Raw genomic sequence first — 19792 nt, 5'->3', positions numbered from 1 at the left:
AATAAATAACTGTGAATAGATTTGAAGAGAGCCTGCTCAAAAACTTTTACAGATAGAGATGTGTGATTTAAAGTTTGGAGACCTCTGATTTTGAAAGTGAAGCAGATGCTGTTGGATGCCCCATTCATAATCCCTTGTTTTTTTTAGCATTTCCATGCATATTGACTTAAGTTTCCTCTGTCAGATTACTATCTCATTATCGCTGGAGCCCAATTTCCCCATGATCTTGGCAGCCCAGAAGTACAGAAAATTGCCCTTCCTCCATGTTGGCATCAGCCCTCAATCAATGACTGATGGGAGTTAAAACCCTAACTCTTTCCTGTCATGGGTGCTAACCCATGTCCTGGGGTTGCTCAGAAGAACAGCTCCAGTTGTCCACAGCGGTAACTCACTCATACACACCCTGCCTTGAGCCCCTCCCCTGCCTGTGCTTCCTGGGACCACATCCCAAATAAACTACAGGTCTATGACTTCACACGTCAGGGTCAGCTTCTGGAGGAATGCCAATGAAGACAGTAAATGAATGCAGAGCTCTTTGAAATCACTGCCATCGTGATTAATGTAGAGAGCATCATGCATGGAAAAGGAGAATAACTTTAACTTTATGTCGTCTTTCATTCTCAAAAGTGAGTTAAGTAGCTTCAAAACTACTTTACAATTTCATTTCCTTATAAAACCAATTCAGCTTTTGTTTTCTAATCAGTGATTTTATTGGAAGGGAGGAGAGTTTCAAAAGATTTTAGAGTTACAACAGATGAGTCCAATTTTCTCAGTTTACAAATGAAGATGCTATGCCCCTGAGATATTTAGCAGCTTGCCAGATGCCACATAACTAGAAAGTGGTACAGCTTTCTAGTTATGGAAAGTGACTGGACCCACATTGCAACTCTCTGGACTCGCGTTTCTAACAAAGACATTTTCCTACATCTCAATACACAACTGGCTAGATTAGGGGATTTCAGCAGACTTTTTCTTAAAGGGTTAAAATGTAAAAATTTTAGGCTTTGTGGGTCTGATGGTCTCTGTCACAAAAACTCCACTTGGCCATTGTACTGTGAAAGCAGCCTTAGACAAGAAATCAACAGATGAGTCTGGCTGGGTTCCAATAAAACTCTATCCACAAACACAAGTGGCCAGTCTGTGGATTGTAGTTTGCCAACCTCTAGGTGAGATTATAGAGGAGACAAAGCTCCTCTTCATTTTTACATTTAAGGGAAATGTTTTAATTTTTCAGGGTCTCTTTATAGCTCTTCAGTATTTATAAATTATTTTTAAATAACATGTAGTCACTTAAATACATATGCAAGTGTGTTTTCCTTAGATCCAAAGAATAGCTTATTTGGTCCCAAGATGTATCACTGCCATTTGTCTCCCCCCCATATTTCTATCATGTTAATCCTGCACACTAGCCCTGCCAGGCACTGGGGATTTTGTGTTCTAGTTACTACTTATAGCACACAGAGCACACACACAGACAAGACTTCTTCTCTCCAAAATTTAGAAATGAGAGTATATTATTTTCATTGTGTCAATATTAATTACTCATAATTTAGAGTTTGATATTTTTACATTAATTGCCACACAATGAAGTGAGTCTAATTTGGAATGATAATGTTCATTTGCATTTAAATTGATATTTTAAGCATTCCCTGTGAGAAACACGTAGCATCCATGCTTAAAATTATAAACATTGTTTCCAAGGCAGGTTTGTTTTCATTTGGAAGGATTTGTAAATATGGTGTGAGCTTAACATTAATAATCATGACACAATAATAACACATATTTTTAGAGGGAGCCTTGTGACTAGAATTCCAAATTTTGGAAATTCCTTTCCAGTGGAGTAGTGGATAAGCAAAGCTTGTTAGCTAAAAATACATTCATGTACATCTTTTTTTTTTTTAATGTTCAAAATCTTTTAGCTATGTAACAGAGTGTAAAAAAATATAGGTTAATTTTTTAGCTTGAAAATGCATATTTTGAGAACTTGAATGGCTATTGCTAACTGCATGCAGCACAAATGAATGAGTTGAAAGTATCAGGACAACCATTCCTATTCTTATCTAGTTCCTGCTGCTCTCTTGGAGGGCAGAAGTTAGCTGGATAGACAGGTCTTCTGTGCCTTGGTATGTGGCTATGAAAAGGTACACCAGTTCTCCCAAGAAGCTAGGATGTAGTATACTAAGCAATGTTTATTTCCTGCATAGACTATCTTCCTGATGGCACTGAGAAGAAACTTTTCTTTCATGGTGAAATGTTGCTGTTTACTGAGGTATAAATAAATAAATCCTACTGTGAGAAGAATAAAAGGAGCACAACAAAGCCAGAGAGAGGGGTGTTTTGAGGACAAAGCACGGCTAGAAGAAATTAGGGAGAATGCTAAAAAAGGAGAAAAGCAAAGCATCCCTTCATCAGCCAGTCAGTCATCCAACACATATTGTCAATCATTTACTCTCTTCCAGCCACTGTGCTTTGCTGAGGATGAAGACATGAGTAAGACATGTAAGATCCCCATATGCCTGCACCTGACATTCCACTGTGTGTGTGTGTGTGTGTGTGTGTGTGTGTGTGTGTGTGTGTGAAAGCAGAAAACGAGAACCAAAAACATAATTACAGACTATTTCAAGAACTAGGAAAGAACTAAACAGGGAGGGATACTTAAATTGAGATGAGCTCAGCTGTGGGAAAAGCCAGTGTATGAGCATTTTAAGTCTTGAATTAGGAACAAATCCTGGAGTTGTAAAGTCTGACATATAGTGAGTGAGCAGGAGATAGAATGAAAATGTGCCCAGGACATGTGGAGTTAGGGAAGGAGAAGGTGTGATTCCAAGTGCAGGGGGAACCACTGGATGGGTTTAACCCGAGGAGTGACTTGGCTCTGGTCCTTTTTTCTCTGTAATGATTTCTCTGGTTATTATGGGCAAAGCACATTAGAAGGGGCAAGAATTGAAGCAGGAAGCTAAGGCTTTTGCGCAGTCCAGGAGGGAAGTGATGTTGGCTTGGTCCAGGAGGCCAGTATTGGAACCAAAGAGAAAGAGATGTATAACACAGTGGAGCTAGGACTAGCAGATCTAGTGCTTGAGGAGTCAAGGATGACTCTCCTGTTTGGGACATTAATCATTGCCTCCGTGGTCATTTGCTGAGCTGTGGGAGCTTGGAGCTGGGCTAAGTTGAATGATGTCAATAGCGAGATAGATGGTGAACTTCACATTTCACTCATCACCTGGCTGTGTGAGCTAGTGCAGATCACTAACCTCTTTGATTTTCAGTTTCTTATCTAGGAGAGGTGGATAAGAAAGTGCCTACTTCACTGATTACATGCAAATTACATGTGATAATGTATGTAAAACAGAAGGCCCAGCACATAGCACATACTCTACAAATGCTGGATACTAGGACTGCTGTGGATCAGAAGAAGCCAAAGAGACAAAAGAGATCAAACAGCAGGGGCCAAAATATCAGAACCAAGGCAGGAAGAAGAGACAGGAGATGTGGGAGAGAAAAGATGGATCTTATACTATGTGAACTAACAGTCAACTACATGGGCTGGGCTATTGATTCATGAGCTAAGACCAAACAAGCAACACATGAAAACCCCCAAACCAAACCATCGTGTAGAATAGGATACTTGTGAGCTCTTGTGAGTTTTAATCAAAGTGTTTATGAATCTTGGCTATGGTCTTATTCACAGAGAGTACATTTCTTTGTTCGTTTATGAGGTGCCTGGTAAGCATTCCAACAAGGTACTTACTATATCAAATAATTCAGTACCTGTCTAGTCACCACACTGGCACCCATACAAAGACTGGCTCCTAGAACACTTTGAGTCTTCTAAAACATTCTTTCCAAGTTAGAGAGAGGACATGAGTATGTATGTCTGTGGGGTATAGTTGAGAAGAGAAGAGTGGTCCAGGATTAATACCAGGAGGGCAAAATGCCTCTAGCATTCTGGGGAGTTCAATTATGTTTTTTCATAGATCAACAAAGGTCATTGTTCACATCAGTAATATGGATAATTATTATACCCCTTTGATTCTGAAGCAGGGAAGATGGTCGTCCCTGTTTTACAGATGGGAAAACTGAGGAGCATAAAGATCAAATGATGCATTTTTGCTTGCAGTGACTCAAGGGGAGTCCTTGAACTAGTGATCCCTGAATAGTTTAATACAGGGAGCACTAGTTCAAGGGCTCCCCTTGAAAAAAAATGTACTCTCTGTGAATAAGACCATAGCCATTAGATTTACACCATATCTCTCATTTAAAAAATTGGCGACGTTTGAGCTATAAAACATAAGCCTTCTATTTCTATAGCTTAATGACAACATCTCCCACATGCTGCAATACATCTTGTTCTTTCGCCTAGCGGAGCACTTATTGGGGAGGGTTGTATGTGTGCGACATTCAAAGTACAGAACTCACCAACATACTGGGGACGATGGTGAGGAACATTGCTCAGAGACAAGCCCTGGCTTCCTGCACTTGGCTTCAGATTTTAATTATTGGTTAGTAATTAAGGGTTCTTTCTTTTGTGAAAAACAGTTTCCCGTGGGTTGGGAGCCAGCAGGGTTACCACGGTTGAGAAGCAAATCTTATTTCTGTGTCAGGGATTCTCTCTGCCTTGGCCATATCGGATGGAAAATTCTGCTTTGCCCGAAGCTCCAGACTGCTCAAATGTAAGGAGGTCAGGATTCCCAGAGCAGACTCTGAGATAAAGACTGTGTGCAAGTGACATATTGAAGATTTCCTTCGAGGGAAACCAGAGAAGCAGCCATAGAAGCAGGATTAGACCAGGAGCAAACCAAGCCTAGATGTGATTCTGAGCACGTCCTGCAGGGGGTACTGGAGGGTTAGTTACACCTCTGCACATTCCCAGCCGGAATGAGACACGATTTACTGCTCCCACAGGCACTCACAGATTTACCGGTGCCAAGAGGAGGGTGCAAATTCCCCGACATATCAGGTCTCCATGCGTGTGGGGCAAAGCAAGTACAGTAGCCCTCGGGCAATCCTCCAAATAGGAGCAGCATGTGCTGGCAGTTGGAGGCAAAAACAGACCAAAGCTGGGGTGGAGCACATAAAAAATGGTATAAAGGGGTCACAGCAGGCATAACTTGCTCCAATGGGCTTCCTTTGGTGGCTGAATGCAGGACTTGTAGGTGGTGAAGATTGGGTTGGGAGGACATGGCATGGAGCAGGTTGCACTGAGAGGGGACAAGCACTTTGAAGCTCTATAAAATTACCCACAGGTGGTTCTTTTCCTGGGCTAGGTTTAATCCAAGCACTTGGAAACATCCAGATGTGTGTCTCCTTGCTGTAGTGTGAACTGGTATTGTGAGGTGAGCAGCCACACCTCAGGATTGGGAATGTTGGAGACTAGAGTTCCAGGACTGGCTCTGCTCTAACCTGATGTGTGACCTCTGGAATTTCACATTCCTGTTGGGCCTCAGTTTCCTCCTGTGTAGTGAGTGATTTATTGGACTTAAAAACACTAAAATCCCGTGAGGTGTTACAAAGCCCACCTTTCTGCATACCCAACGCAGACCATTCTTCCCCCATTTGTTTCAACTGTGTTAACTTGGAGGCATCAAACGGAGAGTACACCCTGGTAATGCCATTTCATCAACCTAAAGTGAAAGCAGTTTCAGTTTTGAGAAAGCAAGTGATGGAAAACTGGGGTGGTATGGGTGCTGTGTGTCTATTCGAATACGGATTGAAAAGTCCCAGGGGATTGATTTTGGCCACATGCATTCACCCTAAAGTTCATACATTTTTGCTCACTGTGCTGCCTGAGGGGTGTTGATTTCCTAGGCTTCCATGTGGCACAGTTTGGGGCTCATCCAGGCCACGCTGGTGTCAGCACTGGTTTATCTGTCCCCTGAGCCTGCGGTGCTAGGACAGTAGCTGAGGAGCAATGCTCACCTCAACTGCTTGTGAGGTTATATGTTTAACCAGATGGAGGAAAACACCGTTTTCAAGGTGATGTATTAATTTTCTATTGTTACTGTAACAAGTTACTATAAACTTAAACAGGGTAAAGCAACACAAATGTATTATAGTTTATTACTGTTCTATGCTTAAAAGTCTGACACTTGTATCACTGAGCTCACATCAAGGTTTTAGCAGGGCGGTGTTTCTTCTGGGAGGCTTTAGGGAAGAATCCTTTTCCTTGCTAATTCAGGTTGTTGGCAGAATTCAGTTTCTTATGGGACTGAGATTTCCTCTTTTTATTTTTTCTTCCCCTGGCTATGGGCTGAGTACCATTCCTAGGTTCCAGGCTGCCCATATGCCTTGGCTGTGTCCCCTTTCTTCCTTCTTCAAATCCATCAATGGCAGATTGAGTCGTCGTGCTTTGAATCTCTTCTGCCGTTCCTTCCTTTATGACATCTCTTTTGCTTTCCTCTCTCACTTTTAGGATCTATGATTACATTTGGCTCACCTGGAGAATCTCCTCATTTTAAGTTAACTTTAAGTCCATCTGCAAAGTCCCTTTTGCCATGTTACCTAACATAATCACAGGTTGCAGGGATTAGGGCATGGGCATTTTGGGGTGGGGGACATTATATTGCTGACCACCTGGTCATTTGGTCATTATGTCTTCCATCCCACTCTTGGTTTAGGTGGGGCCCTCCTATTCAATATTTCAGGTCAAATCTCTCACTTGACTTCATTCATTAATTCAGCAAATAGTCACTGACCATCTGTTTTGTTGCAAGTCATGCACCAAACATTGAGGAAGTGGAGAGCAATGGGCACCAGGCCCTGTCATCACTCAGGGGGACCATAGATATTCAATGCTTGGGTAGTGACGCTGTAGGTATCTGCCCAGATTTCCTTCACTGGGCCAGTGCACCCAGACCCCAGCTCTGGTAGTGTTGGATGCTGAAAGGTCATAGCGGTCTCCTTTTCAGGACAATTGTCTATGGGAAAACGGGAGTCACCAAGCCCAAGAAGTTACAAAGGCCCCAGGGACTGCTGGAAGTCAGTGACTGACTGACATCGAGTTAAAAAAATGCTGGTTCTGTTGGAGAGAGACCCACTCTGTAATATGATTCATGTTCCAGAGCTCCCCCGGGGTCGGGGGTTCAGACCCAGGCTAGACTCCTTCCCCTGCTGATCTGCTTCCCTCCCTCCCTTTCTCCTGGGAACACTCACACAATAAAATCACTTTCTCAGGAATCCCCATCTCAGCGGCTTTCAGGGGATTCAACATAATGTAGTTAATACTACTACTACTACTAATAATAACCAGTCTTCCACCAAAATTCTCTATTTATCTCTGACGTGTGTGTGTGTGTGTGTGTGTATGTGTGTGTGTATTGTAATTTTGTAACAACGAGGAAACACAAATGTCATGCTCTCCAATGGTCCATGTACCTATGTCTAATCAGAATATATGAGGTGTGATCAAATAATACAGTGAATGTTTAAATAAAAAAAATTATTATGGTAAGGCACATTGCCATGAATCCCCCTCAAAATACCCCCTCTCACTTTGAACACAATTATCCCATCATTCTTGCTACTTTCTGAAGCAGTTCTAGAAATTCTCTTTCGTGAGTGTCTTTAGTTGTGCTGTGGCTGTCTTGATGTCCTGAATCATTTTGACTTTGGAAAAGAGCCAGAAGTCACACGGTGCCAGATCCAGGGAATAATGTGGATGAGGACACACTGCAATGTTTTTATTTGACAGAAATTGCCATACCAGAAGTGATGTGTGACACAGAGCGTTATCATGATGGAGGATGATTTACAGCACACTTTAAAACCATAGCTCACACCTGACTGACTGCACTCAACAAGTTGAAACTTGTTACACACTGTTACTAAGGTTCGAAGTGCCATTTCCTGTATTGAAGATCCCTGCCTTTGCATTGGATGGCACTCGGCAGCAGCATTCACCATATTTGTCGATCACAATGAAAGGCTCCATGTCACACATCACTTCTGGTACAGCAATTTCTGTCAAAATGAAAACAATACGGTGTGTCCTCATCCACTTTATTCACCGAATCTGACAGTGCGACTTCTGGCTCTTCCCCAGAGTCAAAATGACGATGAAAAGTAAATGTTTTGAATCAATTCAGAACATGGAGGCAGCCATGACAGTGCAACTGAAGACACTCATGAAAGAGGACTTCCAGAACTGCTTCAGAAAGTGGCAAGAATGATGGGATAAGTGTGTTCAAAGTGAGGGAGAGTAATTTGAGGGGGATTGATGGCAATGTGTCCTTTACTGTAATAATTATTTTTTAATTTAAACATTTACCATATTGTTTGATCATACCTTGTATTTTTAACGTGTCCTTCAGGGCTGAAATAGAATTCTCAGACAGGCAATGGGTTAAGTACATTGCATTTCTCAATATCTGGGACTTGGCTTAGAGTTGGATTAAAAACCAAAACAAAGAAGTCTATTTCTCATGAACTTTTCGTATGCTTTGTAATAACAGGAAAGTAGAGGGAGAACATGAAAAATTAGAATAACACACTAATTGCCTCTTTCAATTTCATTTTCAAAATGCTCTCTATGAACTCATTATGTGTTCTTGAGGCAGGGAGGGAGGAGGAAGTTAAGAACATGAACTTTGAAGTCTCACTGTCTCAGCTTTGTGATCTTCCTCTGCTAAGTTCTAGCTATGTGATCTTGGGCAAGTTGCTTAACTTACAACTAGCTATCAATTTGTGCCCTTTAACATATGTTGTCCTATGTGCCAAGAACAGTTCTAAGGGCCCTGTGTACACTACTTCATTGACTTATCACAGCCGCCAAGAAGGTCAGTATTATATTAACCCATTTTAGAGATGAGCACAGAGATTAACTTGCCAAGGGCCACTCATATAGCTAGGATTTGAACTCATGGAATGTGGTCCCAAAGCCCTTAACTTTCACATCAGAATGGTGGCTTTATGGAAGTACAGTGGGGAAATAGGCACATGAAAAAAGGGAGAGAGTGAAATTGATGTCACCTCAATAGGTGCTGCATTTTTCACCACAGCTGCAGCAAGGAGTTATTAATTATTTGTAGGGTCTGCTCTAAGCAATGGTCACCTATGGGTTTTTGGTTCTCTCAGGTAAAATCTCAAAGTAGAAAACCTAGAGAAATGTTTCACATCTTTGGAATTCAATGAACATGTATTGGTAGTGAGGCAGAGAATAAGAAAGAAACAAAGGCAGTGGAGAAGATATTTTTTATATTTGCATAAACTACTTTTTGTGGCTTACCTTGTAATGTAAATATTGCTATGCTTTTTCAGAACAGGTATATTTGGTAATACGTAGAATAAAATCCTAATAGTCTCTTTAGCATCCACACATCCATCCATCCATCCATCCATCCATCCATCCATCCATCCATCCATCCACAATTCAGTCATTTATTTATAGAAGAATCTCTGTTAATGGTCTCCTTGGGATTGAAGTCTCCAGTTGATTCTTTCATGAACAAGAGAATTGGAAGACATTATCTTGGTCTTTAAGTCACTTAAATATAGTCAAAATGATGACTCTGTCACAGATCTTTAAGAGAATTTGGGGTGAGGAAATTATTTTTGTGGGTGACTTTTAGTCTCGGCTTCTTGGTGGAAGCAAATCTCCAGATGCAAAACCAGTTACAATCCAATCACTCTTTGTTCAGTATCAGATAGCTCAAGTTTCTAGATGAATTAATATGCTGCATTGACCCAAGAAAACATTCTTTAAGTGCTTTTAAGTATCTTTCTGTCTATGACTTTTAGAGCCAACTTGCTTGTTCTTCCTCTGCATTCCCATAGTGGGTGGTGTTTTTATTTCCAGGATAGCACTGAGCACACTACAGGTTGGACAATTAAATTCATGAACTCACCCTAGAAAACGTGCTACATACCTTATTGCTGAATAACACTATGGTCACCTTCGAAGTACTCCCCTTGGAAAGCTATGCACCAATGCCAGTGCCTAGTCCACCCTTCAAAGCAATTTTGGAACACTTTTTCTGGAATGGCCATCAGAGTTGTCATCGTATTACCCTTGATGTCCTGAATGTCATCAAAATGTCTTCCTTTCAATATTTCCTTTATCTTCAGGTAAAGAAAGAAGACACTGGGGGCCTGATCAGGTGAGTAGGGAGGGTATTCCAATACAGTTATTTGTTTACCGGCTAAAAACTCCCTCATAGACAGAGCTGTGTGAGCTGGTGCATTGTCGTGATGCAAGAGCCATGAATTATTGGCAAAAAGTTCAGGTTGTCTAACTTTTTCATGCAGCCTTTTCAGCACTTCCAAATAGTAGAGTTGGTTAACTGTTTGTCCAGTTGGTACAAATTCATAATGAATAATCCCTCTGATATCAAAAAAGGTTAGCAACATTGTTGCAACAAGTTCGTGAACTTAATTGTCTGACCTTGTATGTTGTAATTATATACTTCCATGTGTGCCTCCCCTATTGAACACTGCAATTTCTGAGGGCAGAGTTTTCAAATTTTATAATCCAGGCACCTAGCATCTTGCATACATTAGGAATTTAATGCAAGTGTCTTAATCGGTGGCTAGGTTCAATGGAACAAAACTAGTCAACTGAGCAATGTGGAAAAACTGACCATATTTTGTCTTTGCTTTCACCTGTAACTGTAAGTCTAAGTCCAAACAGTTTCATTTCAGTTAAACATGATTTTATTTTCTCCCATATTTATATCACAATATTTTCCTGTAAAAATGGACAGATTCCTTTAGTACATGGATTGAGTGAGGTGATAGTCATTTGACTGAGGTCTGTCCAAATGATTTTAAAAAGTTCTTATCCTGAATATTTAGTGTGGCCTCCCAGTGATAAAGTTCTATTATGATCTAACCAAAATTATGAGTACATTGAATAAAGTCAGCCCCTCCTTTCAGTAGGACACAAAAGTTGTTTAAACCTCAATTTTATATGCAATATTAATGTGCCCTATTTAAATATTAATCAGTCTAAAAGCCTGGAGTGATGCATACGATCAATACTTCATAGCATCTGAATCATTCAGGGTTGAGGAACTGAGCCCATCTCCAGCAGGCTCACTTTCATCATGGCGGCCACCTGCCTCCTGGAGCCCTGGTGTGCACACAGCTGCCAGGCTTGATGGCATTTCCTTAAGGCTCCACACTGGCAGCCCTTCAGAGTGCTCTAAAAGTCCCTCTTCAGACACAGTCACCTGTTAGGAATCCATCAAAAGAATGGAAAAGTGCAGGTCCTTGGGGGTGGGTTTTTTTTTTTTTTTTTTTTTTTTTTTTACAGGAAATTCTGTTGTTGCAGTAGGAATCCTGGAGTATAAGTAATGTCCCAAATTTTGGTATGAATCAAAGAGCATAATGCATCCTTTTCCATTTGGGAACTAAATTGCATTTCTACCACCCTGAGGAATTCTAGACATTCCAGAAAAGAAATAGCTTCTGGCTATTTGCATGTGGATTATTCACATTGAGAATCCTATTCTCTCCAGTCCTTTGGCCATTATTTCTGTGGTCAGTTAATTCTATAGTCTTCTATTCCTCTCACCAGTGACATGCATTAATGAGGAATGAAGTGAGGGCATCACCTATGAGATAGTTGAGAGCTGGGAGTTAGAAGGTTCTGCATGCTGGAGCTCCCCATCATCACTGACAGAGGCTCATCATATGATTTAGCTCCCTATTTCATTTACAATGTATGAATTATTAACTCATAGCCAATGTGTTTTAGCAAATATTTATTAAATCTCTACTTACTACTGTGCTAAATGTTAAAGGGGACACAAAATTTTAAAAGTACACACTTTCCTACAAAGAGCTCCTGATCTAGTTCTGATGTTATCGTATGTTATAGGTGAATAACATTATTGAATGAATGATAGAATGAATGAATAAAGTGCCAAAATGAATGATAAGGTTAATCATCAGAATCTGGGAACATTTTCAAAAATATATATATTATGAGGCTTATTCCTAAAGATTTTGATCAGTAAGTCTAGGGTAGGGTCAGAGAAATTTATATTCTCCCTAGGCTAAGATGGGCTTCAATTCTGTTGGAGGACTGAGGTCTATCAAGGGTAACTATAACAGTTGCTGCATAAAAACTACCATAAAATATCAGCAGCGTATCACAGTAAGCATTTATATCACCTAAAGTCTGCAGTTCAGCTAGGAGTAAGATGATTTTAGCTGGGCAAACCTGGGTAGTTCTGCTGGTTGTAGCTGGGCTTGCTTGCTTCTGGGGATTATCTGGGGGTCAGGTGGTAGTATTGGTGGGGCTCCTCGGGTAGGCAGCTCTGCTTTTAACCGCATGAAGTATTGTAGGTTGACTTAGGTAGCTGTGCTGCAGGGTTTGGCAACTGGGGTAATTCTTCTCCATGTATCTCTAATCTGCCTCCTGGGTCCAGTGGGCTAACCCAAGCATGTTCTTCTAGTGGTGATGGTAGAGGTATAGGAGGCACGTGGGAGCACACAAGGCCTCTTAAGTCCTCTGAATGGGTACTTTGACTCTTCCATATTATTCTATTGCTTTAAACAAGTCCCATGGCCCAACCCAAAGTTAAAGGGTGGGAAATATACTTCCCCCTTTCAGAGGGAGGTTCTGCAAAGTCCAATGGCAGAAGCTTTAGGTTTAGGGAAGAATGAGGAGTTGGAGTGAATCAATCTCCCACATTCGCTGCATTCAAAAATTCATGGAATAACTCAAGGAAGACCACGTGAATCTGCCCAGATTCTCAGAACAGGACCTTAGAGTTGCTCAGAGGGTGACCAACAGTTTCCAAGCTGAAAGATGGAGGCCCTAGTTCAAGAAGTGGCCCATCAGGGCAGAAGTCTGTGACCCACTCTGTGATCACTTAAACATCAGAAGATACAATTTCCTTGGCCTGGAGAAAACTTCACTTGGAAAAATTGCCATCTTACAATATCTTCACCCATCTTGAGCATTAGGCCTCTCTTATGAATATCCCTGAATATCTTTTTAGTTCAAAGTTCTGAGACAGAGAAGAGTAGATGAGAAATTTTGCTGTCTCTGGGGCATCCTTCTTAATTGCATCCCTGGCTATGGGCAATGGGTCTTCTCTCTCCCTTTATTTTCTGTTGCTTGGATTGTTTTTTTTTCCAATTAAATCTTTTATTTTTCAAATAAATCTTTGAGATTTATTTTGGTAACCTGTGCTTTTGGCCTCTGCTTTCCTAGCCTTACAATCTTATACTTAGTCTAAATGAAGTATACTTTCTTCTCTTGTGAGAACCTTGAGGAGGGCACTGAGCAATCACAGTGGTTTCTTGCAGCATGCTCCTGCCATTGTGCAGAGTTGTAATCTCAGCTCTTTTGAAAAGGAAATGAATGTTTATGGAGCATCTGTTATCTGGCAGACCCTATATACATGATTTATCTCAATGATACCTCACAGCAAAACTGATATTTATTTTGCCCATTTCACAAATGAGGAAATTCAAGGTCAAAGAGATTTTATAGATTAATCTAAGGTTGTGCAATGATGAGTTAGGAAGCCTGGTGTCACACTAGGATTTGACACAATTTCCATTATTGTCACAGTATCAGAACCTTACCTGGCATGCTGGCCAATTTCTAACTGTCAGCATCTGAAACTCTTCACCTGAAGACTCTCTGTGTCCACTGAACCTATTGTGCTTGTATGAAGGGCAGGCCAGGAGAGCTGGGCAGTTAATCTCCCCACCTCCCCACCTTGTGCTTGATACGGGGCCACAGCCCCCAACCAGTGATTGACAAGAGCTAGTGGATAACTCTGAGGCATCTCTCTCTACACTACTTCCCAGAGTTCCATGGTGCGATTATGCTCCTGTTGCCCTCCGGTGTAACTGGCTTTGTAACAAACTTTCTGAGCTGCTCTCCCTTCTGAAGTTGTATCCCTTCTCCCCAACTAGTGCTTCCTGGGATCTACCCCCAAATAAATTACTTGCTTTCCAATCCTTGTCTCAGGTTTGCCTTGGAGAAAACTCCCACCCACTGCAAACGAGTTTCCTTGGATTTTACAGAACCACTAGCTACTTCTTTGACTTTTGTAGCTTTAGCAGAACAATCATTGGGAAAAGCAGGAGATGCTTGGCTCCACCTATGACCAAAATAAGAGAGCAGCAACCTTGGTCACACTTCTCATGTTCTTGTAGAAGTCCCCCTCTATTCTTGGAAGGATCCCTGGGCTTGGACCAGTGCTGTAAACACGGGGCCACACAGTAGAGATGAACAACCTCTCTGCCTGCCTGCCTCTCACCTGTGAGGTGCATTCCACACCTGTGTCTTTACTGACCTCAGGCTCCACTGGAGAATACCTGTGTCTGGCTTTCTTTCTTCCTGTGGTACTTGCACATAGCAGGTCCAATATGCAGTGATCAGATTGTGTTACAGCATATATCCAGACCATTTACACAGAGAGGATGGGGTAAAGGAACTCTGGTTTCGACTTGTTCTAAAATAGTTTCTTGGCCAATATTAATTTCATGTTATTGCTATTGCGATAGAAAAGGAAAATTTTAATTATTTGGAATAGTGAACCTTTGCCAGTGGGACTGGATCCCTCAGATTAAATTCAATCATACAATAATAGAGTAATAATGCAAGCAGCTATTATTATCCTTTGCTCCTAACTCACAACAGATTCAACGTAGATTTGTTGAATTAAATTAACAGTAACGACTCTCATTTATGTATTGATTTGCAGTTTTCAAAGGATTCTAATTTCAGTTTAAATAGAAAGAATACCAGACTACCAGTATACTCTGACTCTTCTCTTTTAATACATGGAAAAAACAGGCTTTGAAAATAATTCTGCTTTGGGAAACATTTACCTGGTTTGATTATGAAGAAATTTTTATCATCTTTGTGGGGACAGAGCCACGAGTGCAGTTTCCAGGCTCTCGGCCTCACATGGAAAGGTGCTGGCTCAGGTAGTATATGCCCATCAACTGTGATTGGATGGCCATCAGCTGTGGCTAGTTAGCCGTAAGCTGTAACCAGTGAGCCATTGGCCACTAATATAACTGCTGTGGCTACGCTAGCAGAAACTGGGGGCTAGCAAGAAGATGGTGGCTGAGCTAGCAAGAGCAGATTGCAGTTAGCATGGCAGATTGCAGCTAGCAAGTAAGGTTGGTTGGCAGAGAGAAGTGGACAGCAGGTTGCGGATAGTGTGGCTCCTGCTTCCTGTGTCTCCAACCCAGCTGCCAGTGAGACTATAGTGGTATGACTCCCCTAACTATGGCTCTGTGGGTGTTCCTTTTTGGCCTCGCCACGTCCTGTGTTCTTATGTGGGGAGCGGGACCAGAGACCCTGCATGACACTCTGCATAACAATCTTTGTCTTAGAATCTCTGCTAGACTTTTTACTTCTCACTGAACATAATCAGTAGCAAAAAGGAATGTTCCCAACACAGCACATTTCTGTTTATTTTAACCTTTAATAAATTTCCAAGTCATTCTCTCTGTGGCAGTAATTGCCAGTAGACCGCACATATACCTTTGATCCCTGGTGAGTTCTGGCTGCCTGTACCTGCATCTCTTTGCCAAGGGCTGTGGGAAAGTAGCAAGTGCTAGGATGTTAACATCCCGTGGGACCAGCCCTCAACCAATGATGGACAGGAGTTGCTGTATAAATATCCCAGCTTCCTGTGGTATTTATAAATAACACAGCCATCCTGTGTGGGATAACTCTGGCAGACATTTTCTGCACCATCTCCCAGATTCGCCAATGGGATGAAATTCTAGCTGCTCCCCGTGGTAACTTGTTTGGTAATGCACTATTTATTGGCTGCCTTCCCTTCCATGTCTCATTCCCCCCTCTCTCCTTGCTTCCTGGGATCACTTCCCAAATAAACAACTTGCACTCAAACCCTTGTCTCATAGTCTGCTTCTGGGGGAACCCAAACACAGACCTCCCCAAAGTACATTTCACTAGAAGGACACTTGGATAGCTCATCACATCCAAGCTTTAAGTCACCTAAGAAGGTGTGAATCTGCCTGTTAACCCTTTGCTCAAACAATTTTCGAGTTCATCACCATCCACGGATTTCATTGCTCTGCTGGGCAGGTCTACTGCACTTGCCATCCTCATTCTGTTAATTATAGTATAAAATTTGTAATTAAAAATAAAGAAGATGAATTTGGTTAGTAGTTTTAACATTGTCATTGTTAACTGTACACAGGGTGAGACAGACAACAAGGCCAGTAAAAAATAGTCAGACTCATGTTCTCTGCCGAGGAATTAAGAACGAGATATTTGGATGTTAGTTTTCTCATCTATATCAAAGACAGAAAATTTTCACAACCATGGGTAACTAAATTTCTTTGTAGGACATTTATCAAACACTATATAAGTTCCAAGTATTTGATAAATGTTGAAGATGTGGATCTTCCTCTGGATAGAAGTTGTCTAAATGTGCAGTTTTGTACAGAACTTACATTTTCTGTTCAATTCTTAGATATCTAGTTTAAGTTTAGTGTAGATGTTGTCGTCTCAACAACATCCTTACCAAATGGACTCCAACACTCCTTTTGAATATTGGCAGATGTGGAGAATTCATTACTTCCTCAGAGAGCTAATTCCTTTGATTTATTAACCTGATTTTAATCATTTGACAGTTACTTTTTCTTTTAACTGAACTAAAATCTTCCTCCTGCAGTTGTCACCCATTGGTGGGAATTTTCTTGGTAGACTTTCCTGAACAAAGTGAATGCTTCATCCCACATGGAATATTTAAAATATTTGAAAACATATTTAATGCATGAGGTCTGACAATTAAGTTTGTGAACTTATTGCAATGATGTTGCTAACATTTTTTTGATATCAGAGGGATTATTCATTATGAATTTGAACCAAATGAACAAACAACTAACCAAGTTTACTATTTGGAAGTGCTGAAAAGGCTAAGTGAAAAAGGTAGACGACCTGAACTTTTCCCCAACAATTCATGGCTCTTGCATCACGACAATACACCAGCTCACACGGCACTGTCTGGGAAGGAGTTTGTAGTCAGTAAACAAATAACTGTATTGGAACACCCTCCCTACTCACCTGATTTGGCTCCCAATATCTTCTTTACCTGAGGATAAAGAAAATATTGAAAGGAAGACATTTTGATGATATTCAGGACATCAAGGGTAATACGATGACAGCTCTGATGGCCATAGAAAAAGAGTTCCAAAATTGCTTTGAAGGGTGGACTAGGCACTGGTGTTGATCGGTGCATAGCTTCCCAAGAGGCGTACTTTTAAGGTGGCCGTAGTGATATTCAGCAATGACATATGTAGCACTTGTTCTAGGATGAGTTCATGAATTTAATTGTCAGACCTTGTATGTCCCTCTTTATTTATTTATTTATTTATTTATTTATTTATTTATTTATTTATTTATTTATTTTTAAGTGTATGCCTCTTACTTAAGTTGTCTTTTTCCCAGTTCTTTCAGCTCTCCTCAGCAGGTTATGGTTTGGAGACCCTCTACTTCCCTTGACACTATCTGTCACTCTTTCTCTTAGAGTGAGACACTTATTGGAAACAACCGAGTTGTCCAACAATTGGGGATTGGAAAGTTTAAATAAATTACAGCATGAGGCAATACTGTATAGCCCTTATAATCATGTTTTGAAGACGATTTAATAATATAAAATGTTCATGACATATCAAGTGGAAGGAGGGATACTGTATAAGCACTCATTAAAAATATACACATAGAAATGGAAGTTCAAAATATGTTAAAATATTAAGAATGGTGATATGGTTAATTTTTAATCTGTTTTATGCTTTTCCAGATTTTCTACAGAGAACATGTATTTATTTTTTTAATTAGAAAAAAACAAACACGTTTTTGGAAAGAAACAGAAAAAAAAAAAAAGAAAGAACCCTACAACAACTCATAGAACCACAGAGTTCTTCAGGTATATTCTGACATCACAGATTTGATGGGAGCTGGCTCCTTCCAATTTGGATGTTTCACTTTCCAATTTCAGATTAGGGATTTTTGACAGATGAATCGCACTGTTGATTAGCATTGTACCTGCAGTTCTTCAGAGCCTCAGAGGATTTTTTTTCCTACTTGAATTACTATCTCTTTTAATCTGGTAATTGGCTTTGGGAATAGCCTGTCATGGAAATACCTGGGCTGGGAGAGGAGAAGGGAAGGATGCCCAGGTTAATCTCTATGTAAGTGCCCTTCACCGGGGCTAAACTAGCAGGGGCGAGACAAAGGGATGTCAGTTTAAAAGCCTGATTGGCAACCACCTCACCTTGAAGTCCTACAAGCTGCAAGATGAAAGAACACTGATTTGCAAAAGTGAGCAGAGCCCTGTTGGCTACTCTGCGAGATGCTGGGTGCTCGAGATGGCAGGAACCTTGTGTAGTCGCAGCTCAGCCTAGAAGGAGGATACAAATGCCTATGTGGAGGGGGCAGCCCTCTGAGGCTGAAACTGCTGGTCCCTGCAGGCCATTATCCCTGCTATTTCTGTAAATAAGGAAAGGTCACTGAGTATCAGAAACTTGGAGAAAAAGCAAAAGATGTATTTCTCCTTCTCCCCTTTGGAGAACTCTCCAAGGCCCTGTAGTCATTGGGGAGGCAGAGAAAGGGAGGACACTAGAAGAAGAGAACAAGTTTCTGTGTGAAGTAGTCCCTTTAAGGAAGCAACAGGGACAGACAGACACACAGCTCTGTGTGGAAAGAGGACCAGGGAAGAAGAGAAGTGTTTCCTTAGATGTTGCAGATGGACAACTGAGGCAAAATCTACAACTCATATGTTGTTCTCTATTGTCTTATCTATAGGAGGGGACTCTCATCTCTTGGAACAGAGTGTTGGATTAATTTCTGCCATGTCTCTCTGGGGGCACACTGGACTGGGCCAAATATTCATTTAACTTTCTTTAATTATTAAAAAAAGATGTTTAGCCCAATGTATACTCTTCTTGATTTTGCTTCCTGATGCCCAATGCACTAAACATGGGGGAAAAAAAATCTCTGTTTTCTTCTTGCAATGTAGACACACAACTTCCAGGATGAATGACCCAGAATGTTGACCTAAAAACACTTCTGCTTGTTAACCACCTTTTCACTATTGAAGTCTGTGTTCTTGTAAATATGATCTCTTTAGGTACTAAAATAATTTTTTTATATATATATCTGCAGGTTACAGAAGTATAGCTTAGTAATAGTTTGAATAATTTTAAGCAAACACACTAATATTTGAATACCGTGTTTCCCTGAAAATAAGACCTAACCAGACCATCAGCTCTAATGCGTCTTTTGGAGCAAAAGTTAACATAAGTTTCAGTCTTATTTTAATATAAGACTGGGTATAATATAACATAACATAATATTATATAATATAGTATAGTATGATATGATATGATATGATATAATACTGGGTTTTATATGATATATATGATATGATATGATATATGATATGATATAATATAATACCAGGTCTCATATTAATTTTTGCTCCAAAAGACGTATTAGAGCTGATTGTCTGGCTAGGTCTTATTTTGGGGGAAACACGGTAGTGTACTTCCTGGGGTTAAAATAGTGATCGCTTATGTTTAAAGGGTTTGTAGGTTTCATCAGGGAAGCAGTGTGACTTGCTGGGTCAAAAGTCAGAGCATGTGGTTCTAACCCAATAGTGTTTACCATGACTTCCTGTGACTGTTACTTGTCAAGGGAAACTAAATACTGTACATAGTGTTGTGAGGGATAGTTGGTGTTCAGTGCTCATAAGCACAGAAATAATAAAAAAGATTATGTTCTTGCTTTCATACAGCTTTGGTTGCAATGTGAATTGCTGCACTATTTGGCATTTTGCCATCAGTTTAA

The 19792-nt window shown here is 40.7% G+C and overlaps 1 protein-coding gene across 1 annotated transcript in view; it reads right to left on the bottom strand.

Moving 5' to 3' along the window:
* Positions 1–19792, bottom strand: part of PCSK2 (proprotein convertase subtilisin/kexin type 2) — a 294215-nt gene that overhangs the window by 99877 nt on the left and 174546 nt on the right. The window lies entirely within an intron of this gene.

This window comes from Rhinolophus sinicus, linkage group LG13, assembly GCF_036562045.2.
Source record: "Rhinolophus sinicus isolate RSC01 linkage group LG13, ASM3656204v1, whole genome shotgun sequence".
NCBI lineage: Eukaryota > Metazoa > Chordata > Mammalia > Chiroptera > Rhinolophidae > Rhinolophus > Rhinolophus sinicus.
This window is presented reverse-complemented; position numbering and strand designations above follow the sequence as displayed.